Source organism: Ambystoma mexicanum, chromosome 5q (assembly GCF_040938575.1).
Source record: "Ambystoma mexicanum isolate Mex_15411 chromosome 5q, UKY_AmexF1_1, whole genome shotgun sequence".
In the NCBI taxonomy this organism is placed as follows: Eukaryota; Metazoa; Chordata; class Amphibia; order Caudata; family Ambystomatidae; genus Ambystoma; species Ambystoma mexicanum.
The window spans coordinates 1312774049-1312792943 of record NC_090933.1 but is presented as its reverse complement, the minus strand read 5'-3'; positions in this window follow the sequence as shown (position 1 = coordinate 1312792943).

Here is an 18895-nt window from a genome sequence, read left to right as displayed (position 1 = left end):
TGGCCGTCCTTATTGAGTGGAACTACGCTGCCGATAATCCTCACCCACGTTCTAAGTCTTATTCCAAGCACCCTCTGGCGGTGATAACCACGTATTGGAACCCGCAAAGAACGACATCCGCAGACTTCTGCCAAACCATGGCAGAAACTATAGATGCCATAATGCTGGAATTGAACACCCCTTTTGCAATAATTTGCGGAGATCTGAACGCCAATTGTATCCACCCCTTCCAACAAGCTCTTGTTAACGCTCCAACCACGCAATCGGAACACAGGGGGCAAGCCTGGATGGACCTAATGGCAGCAAGAGGTCTACATAACGCGGAATGGATTTTGGGCGGAGACCATCATATTCCGACCTGGGAAAGAGGCCAGTCGATGGCAACCCTGGACTACATCTTTGTCTTGCAGGCCCTAACTGCAGAAATTCTAAATTATCAAGTGGTGAAAACCGAGGCAAGCGACCACAACATGCCGAGGTCCAGGCGTGTAACTATTTTCTCCTTCCATCGAGACGAATCCTCAACAAACCCGGCTTCGGCTAACAGCGGCCAATGTGCGGTCCTTAACTCAGCAGTATGCTGCTGTAGCTAAAGTTCAACACATTTCCGAACAGACAATGAGGCCGAACTACCTCCCGATGTTGATCGAACATAGAAAAAAGGTGGGGTCTGGGATGGCCTCTTTACCATCTTTTACTCATAATTACGACAAACTCATAGCAGAGAAAAAGAAGGAGCTAAGAAAACAAAAACGCAGAGCAAAGATTGAAAACACACGGGCAGCCTGGGACGTGTGGGTTATCTACAACAAAATCTACAAATCATGGATCAGGTCAAGGAGAGCAGCCATTTATCAAAATGATGCAGAAAAAATGCTCAGAGTCCTTACCTTAAAAAAAAACGCGGACTTTTGGAATCTGATAAATCAGTCTCAGCGAAACACGCATAACAACTTGATCAACGCAGTGTCGGAAGCAGCCTGGGTTCAATTCTTTACAGCCCTTTTTACGAGCCCAAGATCCACCATAAATCTGCGGGTAGAGCTGTCGCAGACATCTTGGGCTGATTTGTCGGATCCTACGGACATATCTATGGCTATTCAGAAATTGAATTCTTCTAGAGCCCTGGGTCCCGATGGCCTCTCTAACTTTGACCTAAAAACTTACATCAAGGAATGGGTCCCCTTTGTAAGTCTACTCTTCAAACACTGTGCTGACAGTAGGAAAATTCCTCTATCTTGGACTAAAGCCATTGTGATCCCCATTTTTAAAAAAGGAAGTCGTGAAGAACCAGGCAATTACCGGCCTATAGCATTGCTGGACATCCTGGGGAAACTATTTGCCTCGCTCCTATTGGATCGTTTCCGGCGCTGGGCGCTTTTGGCCCCCTGCAGAGATCCATTCCAGGTAGGCTTCAAGAAGAACGGAAGCACCACGGTGAATATCTTCATAATGAACATCTTGAAGGCTAAAATTAAACAAGGGGCACCGACAGTCTATGCAGCATTCATTGACCTTTCGCAGGGATTTGATAAATTGGACAGAGTGCTTCTGTGGAAAAAGCTGAAAAACTGGAAGTGCCCAGATGCCATCCTTAACCCCATAATTGCGCTGCACACCAACACCACGCTAAGTGTCCGTCTCAACAAAAAAGGGTCTTTATCTAAGGAAATTTCAGCCAATAGAGGGCTAAAGCAAGGCTGCCCGCTGGCACCGGTGCTTTTTGTTGCCTTTCTGGGAGATTTTAAAGAGTCTGAATCCACGGTACGATCATTTCCTCCGATGTTTGGTGGTTCTAAGATGTCCTGCATTTTATATGCGGATGATATGATTCTGCTCGACCAGACGCCCATTGGCCTTCAACGCCAGCTGGAGAATCTAGCTCACTATATGGACATTAACAATCTGTCCATAAATAAGTTGAAAACGAAAATCATGATATTTTCAAAAAGCCAACCATCGACGAAAAACATCAGGTCCTGGTCTGTACACCAAACAAAAATTGAAGTGGTCTCGCAGTTCAAATATCTCGGAGTGATTCTTGACGGAAGCATGCAAGACATAAAAATGCAACAACATCTGTGGGCGAAAGCAAAAAATCTAACTTCACAACTGAGAATGGTGGATCGCAAATATGGCAAATTTTCTTTGGTCCCGGCCATTAACTTTTACAAGGGCAAAATGGTTCCCGCCCTGACTTATGGCATGGATGCCTCGCTCACCATACCGACCTCCTTTTGGCAGAAACTAGAGGGATTTATGTGGAAATCAGCTCTTGGCCTTCCTAACTCCGTTCCCATCGTGGCCCTGAGAAGAGAGTTAGGCTTGGTATCATTGAGTGCCACTGTGAGTGTGTCCACATTGGCCCTATTCAGAAAGACTCTCATAAAAGATGGGCTTTCTATCTTCAATGTCATAGCTCAAGAGATGGCTTCATCTAAGTGCAAGACTCTTCTGAACTGGACTGATCTCCAAAAAATGAAACTACAGGAGTTAGAGTGCACTATGGACGACCTTATCTCCAACCCCCAAAGAGTTAGCAAAAAATTGAAAATCCAGGATTGGATCATCACTAACGATCAAGCATCTGCGTGCAAGCTGCTGACCCATCTTCCTCCGACGTTTAATAGGCTAAACACTCCTCTAGCCTATTGCCTAAAATTTCCGGACCGGAAACTGAGGTCCACCTTTCTAAGAACCCGCCTGAATATACTTCATACAAGAGAAATCTTGGGAATAAGACACCAAACAGCAATAAAAGTCTGCAGACTATGTAATGCCCCTGATTCCATTCAGACAGTTCGCCACCTTCTTTTGAATTGTCCTTCTTTAACGCAAGAACGCACTGCTTTCCTGTCACCCTGTTGGATGGATTCTCGCTTGATAGAAGAAGACACCTGGTGGTGCCGTCTCATCTCGGGGGAAAAAACCTGCTGGACATTAGCGACATCCAAACTGATGGAAGCTGCATTCAGTAAGATCAACGCCCTTGGGCACGGCGTAAGCGTGCCTATCTCTTCGCCCTAAACTGCCTCATTTTGCCATGAGGCGTGCTACGGAAGTTTTTCACATACTTGACACATGATGTCTACTTCACAGTAGCTGGGAACTTTCATAAATAAGATTTGTCTGTCAGATGTCTTAGGAAGATGCTAGCCTTGTAAAAATCATGTATTTTGATTATGCACAAGTAAATAAAAAAATTAAAAAAATATGCGAAATTGGAAAAATGTGTTTTTCATTCTACGGAAGTTGAATTCCTTGGATTTATTCTGACTCCAAAAGGAGTTTGAATGGACTCCCGAAAGGTGGACGCAATTCTCAGGTGGCCATCACCCAGTTCAGTTAAAGGGGTACAAAGCATGCTTGGATTTGCTAATTTTTACCGCAGATTCATTCCTGAATTCTCACTTGTGGTACACCCCATCACAGCACTTTTGCGAACAAGCGTTTCCTGTGGAACAAAGAGGCGGAAAGAGCCTTCCAAGAGCTAAAAAAGAAATTCACGTCTGCACCTGTCTTAAAGCATCCACGTCCAGAGCTTCCATACATAGTTGAAACCGATGCATCCAGTTTAGCCATGGGAGCTGTCCTGTCCCAGAAGGATCCTGAAACTGGTCAGCTCCATCCAGTAGCATTCTGGTCAAGAAAATTCTCAGCACCCGAATTAAACTATGCGGTTACTGATAAAGAGTTGTTAGCCATCAAATCCCCCTTCAAGGCTTGGCCGCATTACCTGCTCGGTGCCAGGCATACCATCACGGTAATCACGGATCACAGGAATTTGCAGTATTTGAAAACAGCCAAGGCCCAATCATCGCATCAACTTCGATGGGCATTATTCTTTGCCGAATTCGACTTCGTAATCACTTATCGACCAGGTTGTAAAAATGGTAAGGCAGATGCCTTATCCCGAATAGGGATGGGAGAAGCATATTCAAACCCGGAACTGGTGCCTATTATTTCAGAACAAAGAATCCTTGGCATAACTACTCTACAGACTTTAGAAGATATTCATTTAAAAATCCAACAACTTTTCGACCCAGCAGCCCTGCAGGACTGGGTGAAGAAAGGCCCAGATTATTCAGTCATTAATGACCTACCTTACTATCAAGGACATCTATTTCTACCACACAAGGAACTACAAGAACTAGTTATCTCCAATTATCATGATGCCCTGATGGAAGGACACCCAGGTATCGCAAAAACTGAAGCTAAAATTAAAAGACAGTTCTGGTGGGCCACCTGGCGAAAAGACGTAAAGTAATTTGTACTATCTTGTGGTATCTGCGCCCAAAACAAAAGTCAGAAGAAAAAACCAGCCGGTCTTTTACAACCTTTGGATGTTCCACCTACACCATGGCACACTTTATCCTTAGACTTTATTACAGATCTACCTCCGTGTAATGAATTTAACACCATTCTAGTTATTGTGGATCTTTTTTCCAAGATGGCCCACTTTATTCCTTTAAAGGGATTACCTTCCGCTTCAATTTTGGCCAAGGAGTTCCTCGAAAACATTGTTCGAATACACGGATTTCCTTCCGTATTGGTCTCTGAGCGAGGTAGTCAATTCATTTCACAATTTTTGAAGAAATGTTTTCAATTGGCGCAAATCGACATGAGGTTATCAACCAGTCACCATCCCCAGACCGATGGTCAGACGGAGAGGACCAACCAGACTCTTGAACAGTACCTTCGTTGCATGCTACACCAGACCGAAAGCAATTGGAAGGATATTTTCTGGATTTCCGAGTATGCATACAATAACTCTGTACATTCAGGAACCGGACAAAGCCCCTTTTATACCATATATGGACATCATCCTCGAACCTCAGAACTCGATTCGCCTCAGCACTTAGAAATGCCTGCAGTTAATCATTTACACTCTACTATTACACAAGCCTTTAAGGAGGCAACAGAACATTTGAAACAAGCAAAAGAGAAAAACAAGAAAAATGCTGATCAACATAGAAGTGAAACTCCACAATACCAGATTGGGGATCAAGTTTGGCTGGCTACAAAACACATACCTCTAAAGGGAACTCAGACTTTTAATCCTAGATATTTGGGACCTTACACCATTAAGGCCATTATCAACCCGGTGTCGTCAAATTGGAATTACCCTCTAATATGCGGATTCATCCTGTCTTTCATGTTTCACTTTTAAAACCAGTTCAACCTGGGACAAGATTAACCAAAACACCTGACCCCATCTTGATAGATGGAGAACCTGAATTCGAGGTAAAAAATATCCTGGACTCCAAGATGGTTAAATCAAAACTTTTTTATTTAATCGATTGGAAGGGCTACGGACCACATGAAAGGTCATGGGAGCCTAGTGACCACGTTCATGCACCTCGGTTGGTGAAGAAATTCCATCGGAACTTCCCAGACAAACCAGGGCCAAGGGGAGGAACAACTTTAGGAGGGGCCTTAGGGGGGAGTGCTGTCATGATGCCTACCCCCGGGCCTCAGGACCAAGCCCATCAGCTCCGGGAGCAGGCATCTAGATATTTATCAAAACCCCAGCAGCCCCAGCTAGGAGCTGTCTGGGTTCAGTCCTGGCGCCTTAGGCACCAGGCTCATAATAAAAAAACAGTCCTGGCGCCATAGGCGCCAGGCTCATAGACATTACTTACCTCATGTAGACCATGCTGCAAAAAAAGCCAAGCCAACGTGAGGCCTGGAGGGAACTACTTTACTACAGGGACTATTTTTTACTCGGGTGTGGTTCTGAGGAACTTCTTACCTGGGACTACTTTGGAGGCTATTTAAACCACGCCCGAACAGCAGCACACGCTTCGCATTATTCTGCATCCAGCAGCGTAACGCTCACCGTGTCTGCAAGTCGGCTTCCAGTCTTCTGCCACGCCCGTCTTGAATCCGGAGCTCCTGGAATAAGAGAGAATATAAAAGGTTAGAAAAACGAACATTATTTTATTTCTCGTTGATAATGAAAGTTTTTTGCTTGGCAAAACTTGTATCGCACTAACAAAGTGTCAACAAGATTATTCAAATTATTGAAGCAAGATAGCCAGGAGAAAACTTCCATTATCTACCTAGCAACCTGGGGTACTGGCTAAACCCTTACTACTCCTGTGATCTTGCAACACCAGATCAACTTAATAGACTCAAAAATAGTGAAGCTTAGCACAGGCTGCCTCCACATCTAGAGCCAACCTCGACCTTATTTTATTTCTCACCTGATTCCAGATCCATCACGTCTCTGAACCTGGAAAGGACATTATTTCTGCATGCGTCGCATCGCAAGCTGCAGCGCGGCGCCATACTCACCAGTCCTCACAGCATCTTTCGATCCGGCGCTGCCTCCATCATTTCTTCGCCGAACTCCGGCATCTAATGGACAAAAGAAACAACAAAGTGAGCTGAGAGAGCCAACAAATACAATCTCTTTACCATCATAGACTTACCTGATTTACCACCGGAGGCATTATCCTTAACACGCCACATTCTCTTACGCCGCGCAAGTAAAGAGAGAGGAAAACAACAAGTTATATACATGCATCATTCACCATACAGCTTTGGGTAATACAGACTCTTAAATGAACGCCATCAGCTGCCACGAAACCATCTTCTCCCGAATCAACTGCAATGCAAGAAAGGAAATGAGACAAGAGTGAACAACGGACATATTGAACTCTTTGAACTTTATTTTAACGGTTCAGGCCTGGAACTGCAGAGCCAATACTCTTCCGGAACTCTTCCAACGTCGTCGAACCAGTGAAGTAACTGGAGTCTACGCGCCCCTGCATCCCACGCAGGATGGAGAGCTCATCTTTCAAGAATATAAGGTAAGACTATTGGAAGAGAATATCGGAGGGGATCAGTGGGCAGAACAGTGGGGCGCCATCACTAGAATCCACGGGCGGCTAAATCCCTCTCTCCACTTGCAGGAGAATACTCCCACGGGTCAAGCAGACGAGATTAGGAGGGCCAGTCCAGTCTGTCATCTCTGCACTACGCATCACGTTGGTGGAGACCGCATCGGTCTGGGTCCGATCGACGCCCCTGTGGGAGCCAGGTGAGCGTAACAGCTATACAAGTAAATAAACTAAACTAAACCACTATCAAAGAGCGAAACAAGTCCCCCAACCCGCAAAACAATCTGAATCAGGAGGACGCTAGCCACCCGCCCATTAATCAGCCTGTAGGGCCCCGTAGGGATTTCTTCTGTATTTTTGTCTACAGCCCCGAAATTGCTGCCAAGCACCTCTTTTGTCCTCATCATGTGACATGCCCAGATCAGCCCCCACAATCTTGTCAGCTTACTCCGGCACAGTGCATGCCATTGCTTGCCCTCTCAAGTAAATAGCAGTCCAAACGGGATCTGTACCGGATTTGCTGCTGCTGAAGTCTTGCTGTAATGGGCCAGAAGGCCTCCCGCTTCTGGAGAGTCAGTGTCGCCAAGTCTTGGCAGATGAGCAATCTCTGGCCCGTCACCCTTTGCCTTAGATGCCTGGAGGATCTTCTCGGAATAAGCACAGAACTTCATTATGATAGCTCGTGGCTAGGCCCTAGAACTCCGCCGGATCAGGCCAAATGAACCCACCTATACAATCTGCCATGATAAAGACCTATGGTCGAAACACATGTTGGCTTTCCCCATGTGGCCTTCCGCATGTGACCAGCTCCACTCGTGCCCAGCTAACTACTTACCATTACGCTCTGATTAAATCAAGACTAAATATACATTTGAGGTTCTTGACCTTTCATTTGTCAAAAGCAACTGGATGTGATTATGATTCACGGATCCAAGGCCAATACACATGGGGTTTCTACCATCCTTCAGTCCTGAACACCTGCAGAGACTTTCTCTCTAATCTTGACTCTAATCTTCCTTCTGTCCTCATTCTCCTCGATCTATCCTCTGCTTTTGACATGGTTAACCATGCCATCCTGCTCAATCGCCTCCATGACAACATGGGTATCACTGGTCAGGTCCTGTCCCGGTTGACCTCTTTTTCACACTGACCGACTCTCCTAGTTCCAACTGGGGTCTTTCCTCTCTTCTATCTCTCTCTCTACTTGTGGTGTTCCCCAGGGGTCTAACCTCTCTCCCTGGCTATTCAGCCAATACCTGGCACCTATGGCCTACATGCTGTTCTAACTTTCAGTGTAATGCGGATGACATCCAGCTCTCCTTCAGGCTCCCCTCAGCCACCTCTGCTCCTTCTTTCATACCAGACTGTCTGGCCGCAATTCAGGAATGGTGTGTTGCCAATGATCTCTACTTTCATGCCAGTAAGACCTAGATCCTCTTCATTGGGATACCTGCTCCCTCCTTTCCTCTCTCTCTCACTGACCTAGGCCCTCTTCACGCTCCTTCGTGTGAGGCTAAGAACCCCTTGGTGTCCTCTTCGACTCCACCCTCTCATTCTATCCTCTCATCTCCGAGGTCTCTAAGAAGTCGCACGTTCAGATGCACCTCCTCAGAGGTATTCTGCCTTTTCTCACTTTCCCTCAGAAGCTCACTGTCTCTAGAGCCCTGGTCCTCTCATGACATTGAACTTTGGTGCATAATACAGTGAACTAGCCAGACCAGGATGCACTGGGGCAAATAACAGGGGAGTGTGAATTGAAAGCTGGAAAGTCGAAGAGGTCCTGCGGAGGTCTGTAGAAAAAAAGCCACGCATATTGGAAAGTCTTCGACATCATGAAACGGTCCAAGCCCGACTGAGAGAGACCGAAGGTGTAACAGGTTAGGGGAAGAGAACCCCTAAATTAGGTGAATTAGGCTTTGGGAAGGGAACCCCTGCAAGTGTTTTGCTTTGAAAGGTCCGAGCCTGACTGAGGGAGACCAACGTAAACTCTTTTGATGAACTATATTTTGGAAAGTAAGACTTTAACATGGAAGGCCAGGCGGGCCTCGATCCACGTCTTGAACTGCCTTTGTGTTAAGAGCCTGAACAAGAGTGGGTCATCTTGCCTACAGGGACCGCCTTACTCCGTGCTGTCCAACGTGGGGAGTAGAGCTGACATTTATTCTGTATATTTGAACAGTGACTTTCCTTTGCATACATATTCTCCTTTTCAGACTTTTTGTACAAGATATAGGGCAGGCATTAGGTTTTTGTTAGTATAGGCCATTTTTATTTGACAGACTCAACTAGGACTGTTTTATTTATTATTTGATGGTTGAGACTACTCCCATCTTAGCTATAGGACAAAGTAGAAGTTTCTCCAACCCCATTCTAACTTCAATAATGGTTTTACAAATTGTACCTTTTGTGCCAGTGTCATACTTGCTATACATATCTCCCTTACAGTCTTTAGTAATGGGGAGAACTTGCTTTCACTGGGTTTACTTTAGACCAAAAGGAGGTGGTGTTTCCAATTATGATGTGTGGGGGTATCACACATTCTGGTGGTATCTGTCGATGATGTCAGCACCTACATTTTCAGATCCATTGTATATATTATGCAGTAATACTATTGTATAAAGAAGTAGGCCCATCTGACTTGGTGGTCATTCTTGCACTCAATTTGTTATAAAGGCTGTAGGTTCCAGTGATCCATCCTAATTTCAACCTCAAGAGCGACCACTAAAAGGTAATATCACCAATCCAGAAATGGCTGTTTGATAGCCAGGAGCGCCTTTGCAGGAATCGAATAATTAGTGTCAGACTGCAACGGTCTCCTGGACATAGAGACCACGGCATGTTCAGAGTTCTTGTGAGCTTGTTGCTTAAACACAGCTCCAAGACACAATCAGAAGTCTAAGTCACCACAGTGAAGGGTTTTTGCAGGCGTTAGAGTGTCGTAACATGGGAGCGGACACATACATGCGTAGCAAGGCTTCTAGGCATAAGCATTCAAAAAGAAAGGCTTCTTTCATTTAAGTGTTTTAGTAATCGCAGTGGCTAACTGGGAGAAGTTTGGAATGAACTTCCTGTAACAATTTGACAAACATAAGAAGCTCTGAACCTGGCTGATAATGTGTGGCTCCAGCCAGGACATGAATACTGAGATCTTTCTGGGATGCATCAATATCCCCTTCAACAAAAGCATATATCCTAAATAGGTGACGAAGGTCTGATCGGAACTGCACATTTTAAGATTGGTGGACAAGCAATGTTCAAGTGGTCTGTGGAGTACGTCACACACACATGGGTGTTATGCTGGGATAACTATTTACAGAACATCAGAACACCATCCAGGTAAACTATAATGGAGTGGTTCAATAGATCTGCAAAAACGTGGTCCATGAATCTTTGCCAAACCGAAGGTAATAACGTGATCTTCATAGTGGCCAAACCAAGTCTGGAATGCTGTCTTCCATTTGTCTCCTTCCTTGATTGGGATGAGATTGTACGCTGCTGGTGAATCTAATTTGTAAATATCCCTCTCCATGCAAGACTTCGAAAATATCTGGCATTGAACACAGAGGATATCAGCTTTTCATGGTTCAGCGGTTTAAGCTTTGATAGTCCAGGCTTGGTCTAAATTGAGAAGGATGTTTTGTTGGTAATGTGATAATTCTGATGATACCAGCACTCCTTTCCCTGAGATGACCACCCCCATGGGGTCAGGGGATGGCAGCGGCTACCTGATCCTGACCCTGGGGGACGCTATATGAGGGAGGACCACCTGGGGGAGGTGACTCTAGGTGAGACCAGATGGTATAGTTAGAGAAAACCACATGCTCCCCATTCCCCTCCAGGGATGTTTCCCCGGTCACCCATGCCTTAATGGCATAGTGCTATACTCATCCCCCTCCTCTTGATAGATTTATTATGATTAATCCCCAAACTCCCATTAGGGAGAATATGTTGACAGCTAGGATGAGGAAGAGGCAGGGAGTATTGAGGATCACTTCCTAGGATGCTCAATAGCCACGTCCGTCAAATCATTCAGAACGCAACTCCAGACTCTGGTAGACCTAGGAAACTGTACTCAGGAAGTTGTAAAATGGGTTCAGTGTTTCTGTCCCATCGGACATCCATAGTATGCTGGGGCAATGTATTATCTAAACTGGCCCCTATACTCTACGGTGTCCCCCAGGGAGCTTGCTTGTCGCCACACCCTTTAATCTGTACATCAGAGCACTTTGTAGTCTTCTTGAGGGATTTGCTTTCTTTTTCACTAATTCTGCTGATGACACTCGAAATCAGTGGTGAGTACGATCTTGACACAGCTAACCTCCAATTCATATACGACGACTAATAACTGGATGTGTTTGAATGGAGGGAAGACAGAGCTGTTGATTTTTGGGTCCTCCCTGGCAAAATTGAACGCTGACTATTTGAGTTTTAAAATCAAGGACTGTAATATCCCGTACTAGATTCATCCCTTAGTGCTGAAGCGCATGTGAACCAGACACCCAGAAATTGTCAACATTATCTCAAAATACTAAAAAATATAAAACCTTTTATTTCTGAGACAAATTGCATCACCATAGCACGGGCCATTATACTATCCAGGCTAATGATCTTCAGATCGGCGCTAACAGAAAATGCCTTCCAAAACTTCAAGTCCTCCAGAATGATACTCTTTGTATCATAAAGGGGATCTCCCAGAAAGAACATATCACCACCAGCAGACAAGCTTTGCACTGGCTTCCTGTTCCAGCTCGTATACAGTTCACGGCAGCCATTCTTGTCCACAGATGTCTACATGGGAAGGCCCCAGCATATTTGAAAACCCAGGTGACCTTGTATGAGCCTAAGAGAACTCTACGCTCATCCAGCCCGGTGCTGGTTAGCTGCCCCATATTCAAATGAGCGAATGGCCTGAGCACGTCATTCCCTATCTTGGCGGCCCATGTTTGGAATGCACTTGCACTGAATCTATGGCAGGAAACAAACATAAGGGCCTTTCGCAAGTCTCTAAAAACACTACTCTTTAGTTAAAGCAATCATACTTGGATTTAGTGGGACTACCCCCTGCCCCTCCAGTCTCTTGTCCCGATTTCTATGTTCGTAACCTCGTGTAATTGTGCGCCCTGATGCCTGCAGATTTTTGGCGCTATATAAGTAAATAAATGAAATAAATAAACTCCATAATCACTGGCATGAGAAACAACAACGGAGAGATGAGTATCACGAAGACCGGGGGACCAATGCAGCGGTCTGGTCTAGCTGTTGGCAAATGATTAAGCAAACCAGGATGTTCAAATACTAGCCTGCTGCAGCGGAGAAAGAGAAGGCAAATGAGAAGGAGAGAGGAGATCTGCAGAGACTGAACTGCCTCGCAACCAGTAAGACCGCTGAGCACTACCCTGAAGGCAATCACGCCGTGGCAGGCGATCTGAAGGTGAATCTGATGCGAGAACAGAGAAACCAGGATTCGGGCGGTCCGCTGCTACGAGAGAGAGAGAGCAGCGGGAACCCTGCACCGTGAAAGCCGTCACAATGTGAGTGCAGAGCTTGACGGGCGTGTGTGAAGCAGTACGCCGAAGCAGGAGTGCAGAAACGCTGGAGACAACTGGTAAGCACTGGGAATGAAAAATAGTTACTTGGTTGCCGGCGAGTAGATGCCGCTCTGCAGAAGCAACCAGTGAACCTAAAGGAAATAAGTGGGTTACGGGGTGGCCAAAAAAAAGTTAATCACTTCTTGAGAATGCAGCGCAAGGGAATTGGGCACTGTTACTAAAGAAGTGAGAGTATCAGCAAAGCAAGTTATCCATGGGTTATTAAACACCAAGCTGAAAGAAAGAGTGACTCATATAATAAACTCCTGGCAAACAAGTATACCAGGTGAAGTTAAGTATCCATATAACAAAGTGGTTGTGTAATAGAAAAGTGATTCATATAATGAAGTACTGGCAAACAAGCATATCAGGTGAAGTTAAGTATCTGTATAACAAAGTGTTTGTGTAACAAAGTCCTGGCAGGAGAGTATACCAGGTGAAGGTTGATGTTTGTTTAATGAAGTCCTGGTAAGGAGGTACACCAGGTGAAGTGAGAGTTAGGTATTTGTGTGGCAAGACCTGGCGGGAAGGTATCCCAGGTGAAGACCAAATAACTATTGTAAAGAACTTCAAGGAAGGCCATGCCTTTGAATAAATGAACTATTGTTCAGAGTGACGGACAGACCTTAGAAAGAGACATACCCTTGGTATTTGCAATGTGTAAAAGGAGAATAGAAAGCTCAGGGAAGGGAGCTGATACCCCAAGAGAAGAGAATATACCACGGGGAGAGAGTAATCCTCTTGGAACCTGAGTATTCTTTTGAGCTGGTGAAACTTCATATAAGGAATCTGGGGAAGGAATGTGATCCATGGAAATGTGAACAAGAAACCTTTTTGTTAGATTTGTACTTTTGTGTTGAACTTGAACATTTGTGTGTAAACTTGAGGGTCTCCCCAACTCCGGACAGGACTCTGGCACTATAAGCAAAAACAGAAAAATGTCCTGCCATGACATAATTTATCTATAGAAACAAATGCTTCTTAGCTATTACATTTTGGTGGTGGCAGAGTGCTCGATGCAATTCTACTCAAGCCCGACAGTATGAATCAATGTGAAAATCAATAAGACAACTTATTGTTTTGTGCCTTGCATGTTGCAAGTTATTTATTTAGCAAAAATGAATCAATTAATATATAGACAAATAGACTAACACATAATACAATGAATATATTAAACAAGAGTTAGCCATATATCGAAACTCATTACTGGTTCGCAGTTTATATGAAGATGTGTAAATCAGGAGGCAGACAAGGGAACAAAGAATGTGTTCAAAGCTTGCAGTCTGTAGAATTTCACTACGATCCTTGCTATCTGACTAAACATATGACACAACCACTAAAAAGGCCACATTGACCTAGTCATGGATTCAGGGGTCTACGTAGGGCACAGTTCTAGTCATTATGACTGTGCAGCTACGCAACTGTGTCCAGAACTGATTCTCAGGGGGGCTGTACATTTCAGCGGTAACATTGAGTTATTCCACCGTCCTCAAGACCAAAGTAAATGGTGACCCCTGAGGACCAAAAGATAAAATAAAATAATAAGAACTTGAACATTTGAACACTTGGAAAACTCAAGAGTCAATACCCTTACACCTTGGAGTTTATTTAGAGTCTGAGGGCCAGAATAGGATTACGGACACAGGACAGACCTTTTGTTTGGACATCGTTACACCGGACAGACCCATTAGGTTGGTTGAGGTAGGGAAATTTACACCCCCCATTTATGTTAATAAAGGTTTGTACCCACAAACAAGTCTCCTGTGTCCGCGTCTCATTCCTGGCTCTTCACAGTACATAAAACAATGACGCCATCCCAGATGTCTTGGATTCAACTACAAGTTTGTTCTTCAGGTGTGCCTGTAGGTACTTTTGTAGGGTTGCTTTCTCAGGATTTCACAAAACATTAGACAGAACAATATCGTCAACACAGGAAGTCTATCAATGCTACAATCAAAGCTCCAATGAGGTCGAAGTTACCGTTCTTCTAGATCTTTGAACACATCCAAGAGACCTGCTGTTGCTCCACCAGTCCACACATAAAATAATAATAGAAAGCACACTGTTGTGCATACAATACTGGACCCAGAATTCAGACCCCGAGAAGAATGTTTCTGCTGCCCGATATATGTACGGATTATGTTTCTTGACCCTGGTATTCCGAAAATCACAGCAAATTGAGTGGTCCTAATCAAGCTTCAAGATACATTCTCATCGTGCCTGGCAGTACCCCTATTGAGTTGTTCTGTATAGCCAGTTACGAGTCAGAAACTACTAAGGGCTGTCCATTAACCCTCCAGTGGGAACAGGCATCTCCTTCAGCTCTCTTGGGATTAGACACAGTTGTGCTGAATTGTTGTCCGTGAAGGTTCCCGCTGTGCCTGTGGTCTATGAAGGCAGGCATCGAGTAAATCGAGTTGGCAAACCAAACCAACCCGACTTTACTTACATCCAGCAATCCTACGCTAATAAAATACACAGCTCCAGCACACATTCCAGAACATAGAAGAAAGGACAAGAGAGAAAGACAGTGGAGACAATTGGAGTCCAAACTTATCAAGTTCAATACGCAAAAACCATTCGGACACAACACAGATGAAGAACTAGCCGTACATTTGTTGAACACTTAATTTGAGCCCTTTTCTGTGTATACATACATGCATCTCTTCTATGAACAGAACTAAGATGTGAATAAGAGTTGTTGCAGATTTTTGACCTCCAGAAGAATATCGAGTTTCATGATCTGGCTATGAAGTTTCAGAAGCATTTATATAAAATGGAGGGGATTAGATGTTTAGCCCACTGGGGCGGAACTACAGTGTCAATTCACAAGTACATGTGGATTGTGAGAACACTTTGACATTATGTTGATGAGTTATAGCACTTTAATGCTGCAACCTTGTCCAGCTTGTTTGCCTCCGAAAAGTCCTGGATTTAGCTCACCTACTAATTAAGTGCACTGGCGCGCTGCATTAAACGACAATAGTTAGGCTGATTTACACCTTCTCAGGCAGATATTATGCACGCGGGCAAGTTATGTGCACTAGGCAGTCATGTTGTTATAATGGAGTTGTCACTAGAATTTAAAGCCATCTGAGGCACGGACAACATAAGAACATTATGTTCCAAAATGGCACTGGGCTTAAACATAGGACACAGCACCAGTAGCAGTCACATGACTGATCTGGGTTGGAGGAACGTGACTGCCTTGATGCGTCAAGACTGCTTTTAAATATGGCGCCTAAACATGGGGAATGGAATTGCACCTGAGGAAGTCCCAGCTTTTGGGGACGGAACGCGTGGTGAACTAGGAGTGCTTTACTGCAGGACTTAACAATTCTCAGTAAGTCCACGTTTCTGTAATATTGTATTTTTTACACATTGGTGTCTGAATTAAAACGCATGTGATTTGAAGCGCAGATCAAGTGCCCTGGTTTTTGTTTGTTGCCAAGACCGCACTGCCCTTTTTTATGTACAGGCAGGAAAAGGCTGAGCAACAATGGTGTGTTTATATGTATATATATTTAACTGTACCAGCATTGTAAACTGGCTCTTTAAAAAAACAAAAGTTAATTTCCAACAAACACTTCTTGTACATATATATATTGTAGTCATAAGCAGCACATTATCCTCAACTTACCAATCAAAGCCCATTGTTAAAACCTAGAATAACAATATAAAACCTTTTATGATAGAATGTCATCATTCCAAGATGGGCAGCCTAGTGCACTCCTATTGCACACTTTCAAACAACCCCTGTGAGAAAGGGGAATGGGGAAAATAGCACCAAAGAGAGTTCCTGGCTGCTTTGCATGAAATCAAAGACAATTTTAGGAACATAGAAATGACCAGGGATATTTATATTTGACAAATACATCTGTGATATAAAAAGAAAGTGGCATCAACAAGCACATAATAGACAGTGGGCTTGATGTTCATCTCATTTTTTAACAACACTCACCCTAACATGACAGTGTCTGTAACCATGAACATTACAGGATGAAGTGGGTGAGGCATCTGTTACTCCATTGTGTATGAGGACGCTCATTATCAAAACTGAGGACGCCAGGACAGAGCACCCAATTGAGACAGTATTTTAGAAGAGAAGGGGCTTACAGCGTTATTGGGGTGTGCACATGCCCAGATATAGGATACTGCACTCCAGATGTCTATCTCATGCTCCTGGCAAACCTTGACACTTCCCAGTGGTTGAATATGCCTGGAGATAATATACCTTGCGGGGCTGTCGTCAGTCTTTGTACCCGATGCAATCAGCCGGTGAAACCAACCCTGTGTCTGCCAAGATCTGGGGAAGCCTCCCAGCCTGTCTCCGAAGTATCCTGGGTCTGGATCGTGAGGCAGTGTGACAGCTGCCAGTCAGCAGGATATGAATAAGGAGCAGTGTGATGACATGAGGCAGGAACTCTCGCCTGGGATCTGCCTTAAGACAAGCGGCTCTGAGAGAGTCAGTGAAGCAAATGTTGTATTCCAAGGTGGATGAGTTCAGACAGCTCTCAGCAAGTCGCAGCATGAATGGTCTTCCAGGAGCCCATGGGTCTTGGTGGAACCGAAGCAACATGGCAAATCAGTGGGGGGTCTACCCAGTACTCCGCGTACCACAAGCTTGACAAAGAAGCGTGTCATCCACCCGGGACCGATTCCGTTATGATCGGAACTGCTGGACGCCAACTCATCATGGCTTCTGCCATCTTGTACCGAGGCTCATATGCAGCATATATTCCTCCATCTGGGTGCGTGCCACACTCTCCGGGTACAGAGCCTTCTTGCCTGTGTTCTTTGTGCGTTACCATGGATCCTGAGAGTAATCCTCCCCCAGAGTCCCACAGTCCAGCACCTACATCAGCAGACCATCATCTGTGGAGATACTGGCTTAGACCATGTGTGGACACATTGGAGGCTGGTCGCTAGGAGTGGTTGCTGCCAGTTATCCCTCCCAAAGTCCTTCCCATATCATGGAACTACATGTGTGTGAAATTTCACATACCTCCCACTCTTGAGTTTCAATAAGGCTGTCAAATGACCTCCAGATGGATTATACAACAGCCGGGCAAATTGAGTTTGTATGCGACTCAGCCAGTCCTGAAAGTCCCAGTGACTCATCTTCTCTTTTACCTCCGAGCCTTGTCCCTAGATTTCACTTGCATATGTTGGCCTCTATCGGAGTGTCCTTAATCACATGGATCCTCTCCTTAGCTGTGGGAACTTGAACTGGAGGCAGCATTGTTAGTAGACCTTGTGCATGTATTGTCCAAGAAGAGAAGGATGGTGGAAGGAAGGATGGAGAAGGATGGTGTGAGGCATGGTACGTATTATTATAGATCGCCTGGAGACCATGGAAATGGCAGCGGTGTGTGGTATAATTGAACATAAGATAACCTAGGCAAATCCCCCCCTGTGGCAACAGCAAATACAATTGCCCTGGTCCCTATTGATGTACCATCTTTTCGTCTGCCCATCCAAATATTGATGGTGGCTGGATGTATAACACAGCTGAGTTCCCAACAAATTTCAGATGGTTCTCCAGAATTTTGAAGTAAATTATGTACCCCCATCCATAAAGATCTGTGGAAGACCATGCAACCTAAACACGCTGCATGAACATCTACACCACCTCTGGTCAGGGTTAGATTATGACATAAAATCAGCACAGGCATCAATGAAAAAGTAGCCCACAATCGCATATTGCAATTGGTTACTTTTTGGGGGCTGGATGTCACTACTATGCCTACTGTCCCCAATTGTGTCTTCCATGCACTCCTCTTCCTTGCCGATGACAGCTTACACCTTGTCTGAAGAAAGCAAAGCTCTGACTTTGTGGTAGATTGGGCAGCCATATGGGCAAGATGCTGGGAGCTCTTCGGATATTAGTTCAATGACTACATCTCCTAAATTCAAATGTTCCTGGGGGATGCTGATACATCCTGTGTGATTCATGGATGCAGTTTGTTATGTTAAAGGTTCTTATACCCCGCACTGTTGCCACTTGTGTGATCTCTTGGCACTCCAAGTCAATGCCTTATCCCAGGCAATGCTCCCTGAACCTTGTAGAACCAATGGCCAAGGTCTTCTTTTGCCATTCGATTAGGGAATTATGTTGTTGCAATCATGACAGCCCTAGAATCACCTTGGAGTGAGGCGAGTCAATGAGATCAAAGGTCAAAGGTTTGTGATGTGTCTAGCATTGTTCATGTACGGTTTCTTTTTCTGGTGGTTAATCTCTCCTGAAGACATTGTCCCCTATACTGAACTAACAGGAGCCGGCACCTCCTGGCATGCAGGCAATCCAGAAACTTTCTTGCGGCTCCTGAGCCGTCGCACGAAAGGGTAGACCGCTGCTAGGTTTCATCTGTATGGGAAGGGGGTCATTCTGGCCACTAGGGGAAAGAACTGCAGATTCTTCTTAATCGCGAGGCCTGCTGTTTGGCTGTGCCCCTATTCCTC